This window comes from Telopea speciosissima, chromosome 8 (genome assembly GCF_018873765.1).
Source record: "Telopea speciosissima isolate NSW1024214 ecotype Mountain lineage chromosome 8, Tspe_v1, whole genome shotgun sequence".
Classification (NCBI taxonomy): domain Eukaryota; kingdom Viridiplantae; phylum Streptophyta; class Magnoliopsida; order Proteales; family Proteaceae; genus Telopea; species Telopea speciosissima.
The window spans coordinates 664,195-675,889 of NC_057923.1; the positions used below are offsets into that span (position 1 = coordinate 664,195).

Here is an 11,695-nt window from a genome sequence, read left to right on the forward strand (position 1 = left end):
GCGCTGGGTCTAAGAAGAATCAAAGATGTTAATTCATCTGGAACCACAAAGTTGATCTGGAAGATTGTAAACTAGGAGAAAAGTATTTGGGTGGATTGGGTCTGCTCTGGGCTGCTACAGCCTGACTCCATCTGGACGGTTTCTCCCTCGCCAGATGCTTCTTGGGTGTGGTGCAAGATCCTGGCACTTTGTCCTAATGTTATTGACCCAAATTGATGATGGAACTTCCACCAAGCTTTGGCTACACCACTGGCACCCCATGGGAGTTATTCTTTATCTTGTCCCCCCTTGAACCATCTATAACTCAGGCCTATCTAAGCAGTTCTGAGTTGCTGGCATCATTCGCCTTGATGATTGGGCCCCTCCAAGCTCAGACCTTCCGGCCCTTACTGGTGTTTGGGCTGCTTTGCCCTCTATTCATAGAAGGCCCTCTGGGAGGGGAGATAGAGTTGTCTTGTAACGATCCCAAACCCGGATAGGGTAAAAAGTTTGCCTTCGCAGGCATTGATCAGAAATCACCTTTCACATTTGTATAAATAACCCAACTGCCATATAATTCATACATACATAGCGGAAGACTTAACACTACTGGAGTTGGGATTAAGACTAGCGTATGACATATATATAACACTGGTGGCAATTGAACAAGTATTACAAAGCTCTATGAATTTAAACCTTTTTGCAAAACATGTTCTTTGTCTTTCTCACATCATAAATCCTATTGTTCACAAACACTTCTCTCAATCCTGTTCCCTAGGTTGGTGTACCATGTACACTCACAATCTAAAGAGTCTGGAGTTGTACCACACCTCTCCTCTAAACTCATCATCTGAAGAGAATATTTATAACAGGGATGAGCCAATAACTCAGTGAGGAAATCATGTTACAATACATTCAAGTGTTCATGTGCTTCCATATTAGTGTACAAATATGCATACGATGTTTTACTGTTTGGTTAAGTCTTAGTCAATGTTGTGAAATACCGATTGTGCACATAACAGTTGAGGTTAGCCTGGCCTCACCGCCTCACATCACCTATTCTACTCAAGTATCTCAGTCATTACAATCTAGGGAGAAATGACGCGACTTTTCTTGGATAGACCACATGTCCATGAGGACATGCTCTATCATTAACTTTTTTAACTAGACCACATGTCCGTGAGGAACATGCTCTAGAATTATTTGGTTTGCACTAGACCACATGTCTAGAAGGATCATGCTCTAGAATTTCCAACATATAACATTGTGTACTAGACCACATGTCCCAGAAGGAACATGCACTAAAATTATCACCGTATAATGGTTTACACTAGACCACATGTCTAAGAGGAACATGCTCTAAATTACCATCATATAATGGTTTGCAATAGACCACATGTCCAGGAGGAACTTGCTCTAGAATTACCATCGTATAAAACCTCATCCAGTACATAACCCCTTGCTGGAAAAGGTAGACATAGGGTATTCTTTTTGCAGTAACTTTCATTTCATACATTTCATTCTCCTCTCTCTTTTCATTTCATGCTTAAAATGTCCCCAACATCATCTCATTTCATGCTTATGCATCATCATCATCATCATCATGTCAATACATACATATACATCATTATTATCTCTTTATTCCATACATTGCATCACATATCATTCTCAAACATTACATTGCATTCAGAGAACTTTGCATTCTATAACATTCTTGAACATCATCATTATCATACTAGCTCAAACATTACATTGCATTCAAAGAACATTTAACAATAACTCACCTGATCATTAAAAAAAACACATTCTTCTGATAATCTTTGAGTATTTAACATATCCATTTGTGATACTTGTATTCTTTACATTTTTTACATACATATTTCTATACATATCAGGTATCATTCTATTAGCATATTACTTCATGTATATACTACTATACAACCATCATTCAATAACCATGTTTCCCTCACTTAATCATTAAGCAAATGATATCATACATATTCTCCTCATATCAATTTGTCATGTATCTCACATCATATAACACAGCCATATTCCCTCACATATCTCTTAATAATATCCAATCTACAACAAAAACACATATAACATTACTTATATGAAACCCTCACCTTTAATCAGGAACACCTTGGAAAATCAGATACGCTCCTCACTTGAACTTTGAATTCTTTTCCCCTTCTGTAATCCTCTTTGCCTTCTTTCTAAAAAATTGACTTGAGAAACAAGGGCGAACTGCTGGTGCAGTCTTCACCTACATAATGTCCAACGGCATCTCCATGTCCCACCCCCCCACCCTCTAGCAGCCTCTGCCGCTGCAAGCCTCCTCTCCCATCCTTGTTCCCCTTCTTCTGCCTCTCCTCCACCCCCTCCACCTCCCTCTTCCCCTTTCACCTGCCTTGTTAATCCCACCCCCAACCCCAAACCTTTGAGCTCCCTCTTCACAAGACAACCCACCACCACCACCGACAGACATGCCCTCCATTTCGTCCCCCTTCCATTTTAGATGACTCCAAGATTGGCTTCTGTCCCAAGGGCCTACTTAACGAAGAAATCTCCAAATGGCAGAGCTGCCTAGTAGGCCACTTCCTAGGCGCCCGCCCCCCCTTTCACGTGGTTAAGACTTCTCTTCAGAAACAGTGGCGAGCTGCTAGTGTAGTCTTAACCTACCTGATGTCCAATGGCATTTTCATTTTCAGGTTCTCTGACGACTCTGATAAAGCTCGAGCTCTGGAGGACGGTCCTTGGCAGATTGGCAAGAAACTGATCTTCCTTCGACAATGGGACCATGGCTTCTCCCTCAACAAAATCGACTTGAAATCCATTCCCATTGAGGTAAATCTCCCTGGTCTCCCCCTCCATTACTGGTGCTCCTCTGGGCTCAGCATTGTCGGCTTGATCATTAGAACTCCCCTCTACTCTGACGAACGTACCAAGATAATGGATAGACTTTTGTTTGCCAGAATCTGTGTCGAAATCAACGCTGAAGCTCCTCCAAATTTCGTCACCATCTAAGAAGGACATTCCTTTTCTCAAAGAGTTCTCTATGAGTGACTTCCCCACTATTGCTCCTCCTGCAAGATATTTGGTCACACCTCGAAGCAGTGCCTCCTTGTTCTCGACGGATCCAAGGCTCCCTCGACTCTTCACCCTATGTTGAAGATGATGCTTGCGACAAAGTCCTTGGCGATGGCGTGTTTGATGCTACTACTATCGAAGCTACCGTCAATGCCTTAGTCATTGTTGTGGAAGATAGACATCCAGATGAGGATTTCACGGCCGATGTAGCAAGTTTCCCCCAGGTTGTTGACCCTTCCAAGTTGCCAGAATCCGGAACTTCTCCGGTCCTTTCCCGTGGCCGGAAAAAAGAGAGAAAACGCAGCCAGAAAAATCTTCAAGCTTCTAAGGAGATTCTAAACTCTGGCGAGTTGACCACTGATCCACTTGCAGTGGTTCAGAGTCTCAATCCCGATGCTGAATGTGATGTTGCTTTCCTGCCTGCTCCTTTTGAGCCTCGGGTGAACCTTGAAGTTGATCTGCAGGCTTCCCGTGCAGATTTGCTAGCAACCTCCCTTCCACCTTCGCAAAACCCTCTTTCCCCTTTTGCTAATCCTGACCAAACCCCACCTCTCCTACACCCTCTTGTCGCCTTTTATCCAGCTCCCAAACTCCCTTGTCCTCGCGTTTGGAAAAGTTCCCCTTGGTCAAACCCCCCCCTTTTCCCTTCTCCCAACATGCCCCACCTCTCACCTTTTTCCATGTGGCCCCATAGTTCCGACCCCTAATATCGCCCATCTTATCCCTTGTAACCCCTCTACACCAATCTGGTTTAACCACATCTCTCCCCATAATTGAACCAAACCTTGGCCCCATTCCCTCCCCCCACGGTTTCCCTTCACCCCCTACCCCCCGGTTCCTCTTACTTCCTCTTTGAATATTCCTCTACCCATTTCTCCTATGGTTTGCTTCCCCCCTTAAAGAATACCGCCTCTGTCCTCGTAGCATACCTCCGGCCTCTCGCATTAGCTCCTCCTCGGGTTGGTTGCCTCCTCCCCCCCATTACTTATGATTCCTTGGACCATTTGGAATGTCCGCGGCCTTAATGCCCCGGCCAAACAAGTTGATATTTGATCCCGCCTTAAATCTTCCAAGTCCCCCCTTTGTTGCCTCCTAGAAACCAAGGTTCTTGAGCGCAATTTGACCCGCATCGCCTCTTCCATCGCTCCTTCGTGGTCCTTCCTCCAACTATTCCCACTCTCCAAACGGCTGCATTTGGATTCTTTGAGACCCCTCCAAATTCTACATTTCGGTTTCCTCCTCTTCCCAATTCCTTCACCTTCGCATCTCTGACCACCCTGACAACCACCTCTTCTTTTTTTTACCTTGGTTTATGCCTTGAATCGCCATCCTGACCGGCTTCCCCTCTGGGAAGACGTTAGATCCCTCTCGTCCATGGGTTCCTCTCTGTAGGGCCTTAGAGGAGACTTCAATGTCGTCGGGTATAGTCATGAGAAATTGGGTGGGTCCCCCATTGACCACCAAGTTATTGATTTCTTCAACTCCTGTCTCGAGGACTTTGGGCTTAACAACCTAATATTGTCGGGTGCCAACCTTTCCGAGCACAATAGTCGCTCAAGCCCCAATAGAGTTGCCTGCAAACTTGACCAAGTCCTCGTCAACGAAACCTGGCTCTCCTCCCTCCGTTCCTCCAATGCCTTCTTTGACCTCCCCGGCTTATCTGACCACTCTCCCATTTCCCTTCTTGTCCTCCCCTTCTTATCGTTCGGCCCCAAACCCTTCAAATTCTTTGATATGTGGACCTCCCACCAAGATTTCCTCCCTGGTTTCCAAGCCGCTTGGGACATCCTTGTCCAATCCTTCTCTTCCCCCCTCCTCGCCTTCTCTAAAAAGCTCAAAAATGTCAAATTGGCCCTCAAATCCTGGAACTCCTCCACCTTTGGAAACATCTCTTCCCGTGTCTCCTATTGTCGGGACACCATTTCCTACATCCAATCCCGCCTACAATCGGACCCTTTCAATTCTTCCCTCGCGGAGGAAGAGAACCTGGCTGTCTCTGAGCTTTCCTTCCTACTCTCCCAAGAAGAAAGTTTCTTCAAGCAAAAATCTCTAATCAAATGGCTTGAGCTTGGGGACTCCAACACTACCTCTTTTCACCGTTCCCTTAAAGCCCGCTCCAACTCCTACTCCAACTCCAACTCCATCCTAATGGGCTTATTCATTTGCACAAGAATGGACCTGCTTCTCCGGCAACCTATGAGTCCTTCTTTTCTGGCAACCTGCATTCTCCGGTAACCTGTATCTCTTAATCCTGCCGGCAGAATGCCATCTCCCTCTCCTCCCCCAATCCCTGACCCTCCTACTGCTTCTGCCCTTCCTTCTAAGCCCCCCAGGTGGAACTCTCTCTTCAACTCCCCCCCCCCATCTCCCCCCTTCGATTGAAGGCCTCCCTCTTCATTTCGTTGCTCCTTTGGTGGTTGGGTCTACTAAGTTGCATCCTATTTCTAGGGTGCTCTTGATGATGAAGCCAAGATTGGGAGTCTTGTTTAGTGGGTCACTTCCTTGGCTCCAGACCTTCCTTTCGTATTGTCAAATCCTCTCTTTCTCAGCAATGGAAAACACTTGGTACTCTCAATATCTACCTCCTGGACAATGGATTCTTCATTTTCAAGTTCTCTGATGACCTTGACAAGAACCGTGTGCTTGAAGATGGGCCCTGGCAAGTCGGTAAGAAGCCCATTTTTCTCTGGCTTTGGCATCCGCACTTGCAGCTTCGTCGTGTAGACCTCTCTTCCATCCCTCTCTGGGTTTCGCTTCCAGGACTCCCTCTCCACTTCTGGTATACTGATGGCCTTAGTGCAATGGGATCGGTGTTGGGCAAACCGCTGTTCTCGGACATGCACACTATCAGGGAGCTTCGCTTTGCTTATGCTTGCATCTGCGTGGAAGTTACAGCAGATGAACCCCTGACAACTTTCATCACTGTGAACGATGGAGAAGATCACTCGTTCGAACAGGAAGCCCATTTTGATTGGAAACCCCCTCAATGTTTGTTCTGCAAGAAATTTGGGCACAAGAGAGACCTCGTCATTCCTCTCGTTTGCCCCCTGCTTCTCCTCTTTCCCTATCTCTTCCTGATATTTCCCCTTTTAATGTCGACTCCTCGTCTCCTCTTTTGCTGGACCATTACTTGCCTTTGTCTCCTTCCCCCTCCCCAACTCTTGTGACCAAATCTCCAAAAAACCCTCTTCAAAAAAAAGTAAAACTAAAAAGAAAGACTAGTAAGAGAAGGAGATAAAAAAAAAAGAAATCCACGTCGGTCTCCTTCTCTGGGTCCCACTCCTCTTTCTCGCCCAACTCACGTCTTAACCCATTTGGGTTAGGTACTCGGGTGCCTGATCCATCGACCAACAGTTTGAAATCTCCTTCTTCCTTACCCGTTTCCCCTCTTAACAGTATTCCCCACAACTCCCCTTTTCCACCGGCCTCTACTGGCTTAAATCCCATTGCCACCTCCTACAACCGGCGGCACCGCAGCTCCTCTGCTTCCCGTAGCGTCATGTCCCGGCTTCTAGGGACTGAGTTGCAACCCACCAATCTGCTCTAATGAATCTCGGCATTGTGTGGAATACTCGGGGTCTCAATTCCCCTTGTAAACATGCTGCCGTTCATTCCCATATCCGCCATCTTCAAGCTACTTTTTGCTGCTTGCTCGAGTCCCATGTCAAAGAACCAAATGCTGCAAGGATTCCAACTCCATTGCTCCCGGCTGGTCTTTTTTATCCAACTATTTCCACCACCCTGATGACCGTATATGGGTGCTGTGGGATCCCACCGAAATCAAAATTTCTTTGGTCTCCTCTTCAGCCCAATACATACACTTAAGCTTCTCGGACTGCCTAAACCATTTTTCCTTTTTCTTCACTGTTACCTATGCTTTCAACTGTCCTGCTCTGAGGCAGTCTCTTTGGTCTGATCTCCGTAATCTTGCTGGCCTTATAGGCTCTCTTCCCTGGGGCAGTGGTGCTGATTTTAATGTTATCAGATTTGGGTTTGAAAAACAGGGAGGTGACCACTTGGACCTCGACTCTATGGCTGATTTCAATTGCATCGAAGACTTGGGTTTGTTTGATCTCCGTTGGACTGGCCCTCCTTTCTCCTCGAGCAGCAAAAGGGCTGCCCCTTCCAGAATTGATTGCAAACTGGATCATGTCTTAGTGAATGAAATATGGCTGTCTTCCTTCCCCTCCTCCTTTGCCAATTTTGACACTTCTGGTATAGCTGATCACAGCCCCAGAGCCTTATCCATTCAACCTTATAACTCCTTTGGTCCAAAGCCTTTTAAATACTTTGACATGTGATCCTCCCACCCTCTTTTCTGATCACTGTCAAGGATGCTTGGGACAAGCCTGTCCAAGCTTTCTCCTCCCCCCTTCTAGCCTTGGCAAGGAAGCTTAGGAATGTGAAATCTGCCCTCAAAGTCTGGAATACTAGTACATTTGGCAATATTTCTCAAAATGTTCAGGACTGCAAAGACAAGCTTGCAAACATTCAGCTGCAAATCCAAACGGACAACCTCAATTGCCAGGCTGCCGATGAAAAAGCTGCTGCCCTTGAGTTAGCCTTGCTCCTCAATCAAGAAGAAAGTTTCCTAAGACAATGTCCAGGATCAAGTGGTTGGACCTGGGGGATTCTAACTCAGCCTACTTCCATCGCTCCTTGAAATCCAGAACCAACTACAACTCCATTCTTCAGTTGGATGCTCCTGATGGTTCTCCTGTCACTAATGTGACAGATATCAAAGACATGGCTGCGAATTATTTCAAGAATCTTTCCTCGGGTCCCTTGGATGATGCTGATCAAATCCCTGAAAATGTGCTCGACAAATTCATTCCAAATGAGCTCATTCAGCCTCTTAGTGCCATTCCCACGGAGGATGAAATTATTGCTGCAATTCACTCTATCAAGCTGAAAGCAAAGTTATCTCTTGCCCCCCCCCCCTCTAGCTGTTTGGACTCCCCAAGGTACAGGCTTATTATTAGATCCTGGGGCCTCTCTAATGTTTCTCTTGTTGATTCGGCCTCCCCTAGCTAATGCTAGGGCTGGTCGTTTTTTCTTTTTCCCCTCGGGGCCCTTTGTATTTCTTTTCTCTTCTCTTGGGAATGAATTTTTTTATTCACCCAAAAAAAAAATTATTCGTGATCTGCTTGCGGGGTGTTACATCTTTGGTCCCTGTCTTCTTCTGGTTCCTTCAGTTCAAAGGTGGCTTGGGATTTCATTCGCTCCAGAGTTACTGTGTCTCTTTGGCAGAAGCTTCTTTGGTTCAAGCACCACATTCCTAGGCGTTGTTTCACGACCTATTTTTTGAGTGCCCTTCTCCTCCTCTGCGTGGAAAAAAATCCTTGCTAAGTGCTGGTCCAGAAGACGCAAAATTCTTCCTTGGGCAATGAGTGGATTTGGGTGGATATGTCGTTTGCGGGATCTTCTTTTTGTGATACTGTGGGGAAGTTGTCCTTTTGTGCTGTTATAAATCAGATTTGGATGGAGCGAAATATTAGGAAATAGACCTCCAACTCCAGGTCTCTTCGCTAAATTTGGGATTCCATTTCTTTTGACATTAAAGCTAAGCTTTCAGCTATGCCCATCTCTTGTACTGACTCTCCAAGGAACATGCATATTGTTGTTTCCTGGGGTCTTCATCTCTCCTCCCTCTAGGCTTCTTCTTGATGGCCTCCTTGTGTGTTTGTGTATTTTTATTTCCTTTCTTCCTTTATCGGGGGCTGTTGTAGTCCTCTTTCTCTGTAATGCATTCTTATTCGCCTCAAAAAAAAAAAAAAAAATTTGCCGATGGTTTGGAACCAAACCGAAATTAATTGGTGGGCAGCTTTGTGAGAACTAAGGAACCAAAATAGGAGTTCACCCTATCCAAGTCCCCGAATTCTGCTTCCCTTTAACATATTCATTTTTTGAGAGTTACGGAGGTTTGCCTATGTGGTTGTATAACCCCAGGTTCCTACTGAAGGTATATCCCATTAGCTTTGGTTGCTAAGTGAAAGAGTCAGTCCCCCTATTGTGTCAGTCTAATTATTTGCATTATGCTGTAATATGTCATGTGGAACTGTTCGATGGTAATATTCAGTTTTTATCTTTCAATTTATATTTGACCCCCTTCTCCCTAAGCTCCTAGCCCCTGGTATTGGGGTATTAGGGGCCTAAGTACTATTGAAACAGGAAACTTCATCGACAAAGGTTCAATCCATACCAAAGCACAAGAAGAATGGGAAAAAAAACACACCGTTGAGAGACAGAATACAAATCCCTCACGGGTTTGATATCCTTTTAATTAAAAACTCATCAATAAGCAATTACAACCTTGACCTTACTTAACTGTACCGCCATACCCATAGACCAAACTACCCTTATTAACTAAACAAATACCAAGACAAAAATACTCCTATCGCTAACACTCCCCCTCAAGCTAGAGCATAGACATCACCCATGCCCAGCTTGGAACACCCTGCAAGAAAAGTTGGATGAAATAACGCCATAGTAAACATGTCACCAAGTTGATTCCTTGCAACTTTTTCATCACAACATCTAGTACAAAATGGCAGTCAACTTCAATGTGCTTAGTTCGCTTTGATACCATGAAACTTTATCAACCAAGGTTAAACTAGTACCAAAGCACGAGAAGAAAGAAGAATGGGAGAAAAACACAAGTGCGGAGAGAGAGAGAAGAAATCCCTCACGGTACTGGTATTCCCTTTTGTTAACCACTCATCAGCAAGCAATACAACCTTACCCTTAACTGTACCGCCATACCCGTTGACCAAACTACCTTTATTAACTAAACAAATACTGAGACAAATATACTCCTGTTGCCAACAAAACATAAATGCTGGCTTAGAGGAAGGACACATTTTTTTTGGGGTGGTTGGGGAGTGATGCTGTGTGATATTTGATACTTTGTCTGTTCAAAACTTGAGGACGAGTTTTATTCTAACGGGGGGAACTGATGCATATTAATTACAAAACTGGGGTTTTCTTAAAAAAACTGGAATTAAGCATTCGGTTGGCTTCTATACCTTTGGGGCCTTTGGTCCAATGGGTTTTAACTTTCCAAGTCTTTTATTGGTCAATTAAGTAGCTAGTTTGATTATTAGTTGGTTCAGGCTATTTCTAAGCATGTAAGGTGTCAGATTTTGAAAGTCTATATGTCTATGTGACCAGCCATTAAGGCACACGAATTTATTAAATATAGCTTTTAGTTTTTTCTGAAATTTTGCTGCTGTGGATTCAGTAGTGTGCTTAATGGATTCCAAGTGAGGCTTAGGTGGATTGTTAGCCTGTTTATCATATCTTTCTATCAGGAACACAGAATCAGTTCAAATTATGCACATCAGTTTTAGTAACAGAACAGACTCATCAATTGAAATTTTAGACCTTTCTGACTTGTCTGACTGAAGCTGCAAAATTTCGTACTATTCTGGTTCTATTCCCTTTTACTGCAATCCTGATGTTCTAGTCTTTTATTAGAAACTGTGGTTGAAGACTAGATCACATTTCTTTTGGGTGGGTGGGTGGGCGGGTGGGTGGGAGGGGGGGACACAAAAATGAAATGACTTTGAACAGTGATTTATAGTTGTTTGTAGTGGAACTTGACCACGTAAATGTGTTTGTGGTGGAATTTCAACCTCGTAGATATAGAAGCCACACATTTCTTTTTTGTTTTGGAGGGGGGGCGGGGGGGAGGGGGTTGGCAAAAAAGGGGTTTCAAAACCTGTTTTGCACACCATACGCATCTGATAATATGGTTGCTGAAAATGGGCTCAGATTTATTCCACGTTGGACATCTTTCTTTGTGGCAAAAAAACGTTGCTGCTGGCTTTAGTGCCTACTGTGACAATGGTAATAGAATGGTGTCATTGGGTCGATCTGGTTCTTTTTGTTGGACTATCAGTAAGCATTGTCTGAACTCTCAATGCCTTGTTCATTCAATGTGTGATAGGCTGTTCAGCTACTTCCATTAGTTACATGTTATTATCATTATTATTATTATTTTGCTTATCTGGAAGAGTTCCCTGATTTTCCTGTTGCTTGTATTTGCAGGATAAACAGGGTGTTTCTGGCAGCTGATTTTCGTAGGTCATGTCAATTTAGTTCCAGCCTTGTGAGTTAGTGGCGGTTTCTGGATAATGTGGAGATTATTCAGTCGTGGCTGACTATTACCCATCCTTGGGGAAGTGCTTCTCCAAGTAACAGGAAATTATTTTCATGAAGCCATTTCGTGATATCAGTAAAGTCACTGGTTGCTATTAGCAATCAATTAGAAAATGATATTTTGCTTGCTATTCAAGTACACCCCATGTACACAATTTTGGTGCTAAAATGGTGGAATTGGCAAGAGGTACCATTTGATGATGCAGGTTTTGCCCAAGTTGGAGGAGCTTAGTTTGTATGCTTAATTCTTTAATGAGATTCAGTAATTTCCTTTGATAAAGTGTTAGGCGAAACTAAAAAGTGTGCATTTTTCAAGTAGGCATGTGAAATGAAACAATTCCCTCATTGAAAGAAAAAAAAATGTCATACTGAAAGGGTTAAAAAGCAAGGATGGTTTTTACACCAACCTTTGTTACCACAAGATTTGCTTTATTATTTCATGAAAAGGTATAAAATTATTTTTTTT

At 44.0% G+C, this 11,695-nt stretch overlaps 1 protein-coding gene across 2 annotated transcripts in view; it reads left to right on the forward strand.

Annotated features, from left to right (window-relative positions):
* LOC122670962 (U2 small nuclear ribonucleoprotein A'-like) overlaps positions 1 to 11,444 on the forward strand; it is a 79,043-nt gene extending 67,599 nt beyond the window's left edge. For both annotated transcript variants that reach the window (XM_043868018.1, XM_043868019.1), the window contains exon 8: positions 11,119 to 11,444. The gene's annotated coding sequence lies outside the window, so the exon portion shown is untranslated. The remainder of the gene's footprint in view (positions 1 to 11,118) is intronic.
* The last annotated feature ends 251 nt before the right edge of the window (positions 11,445 to 11,695 follow it).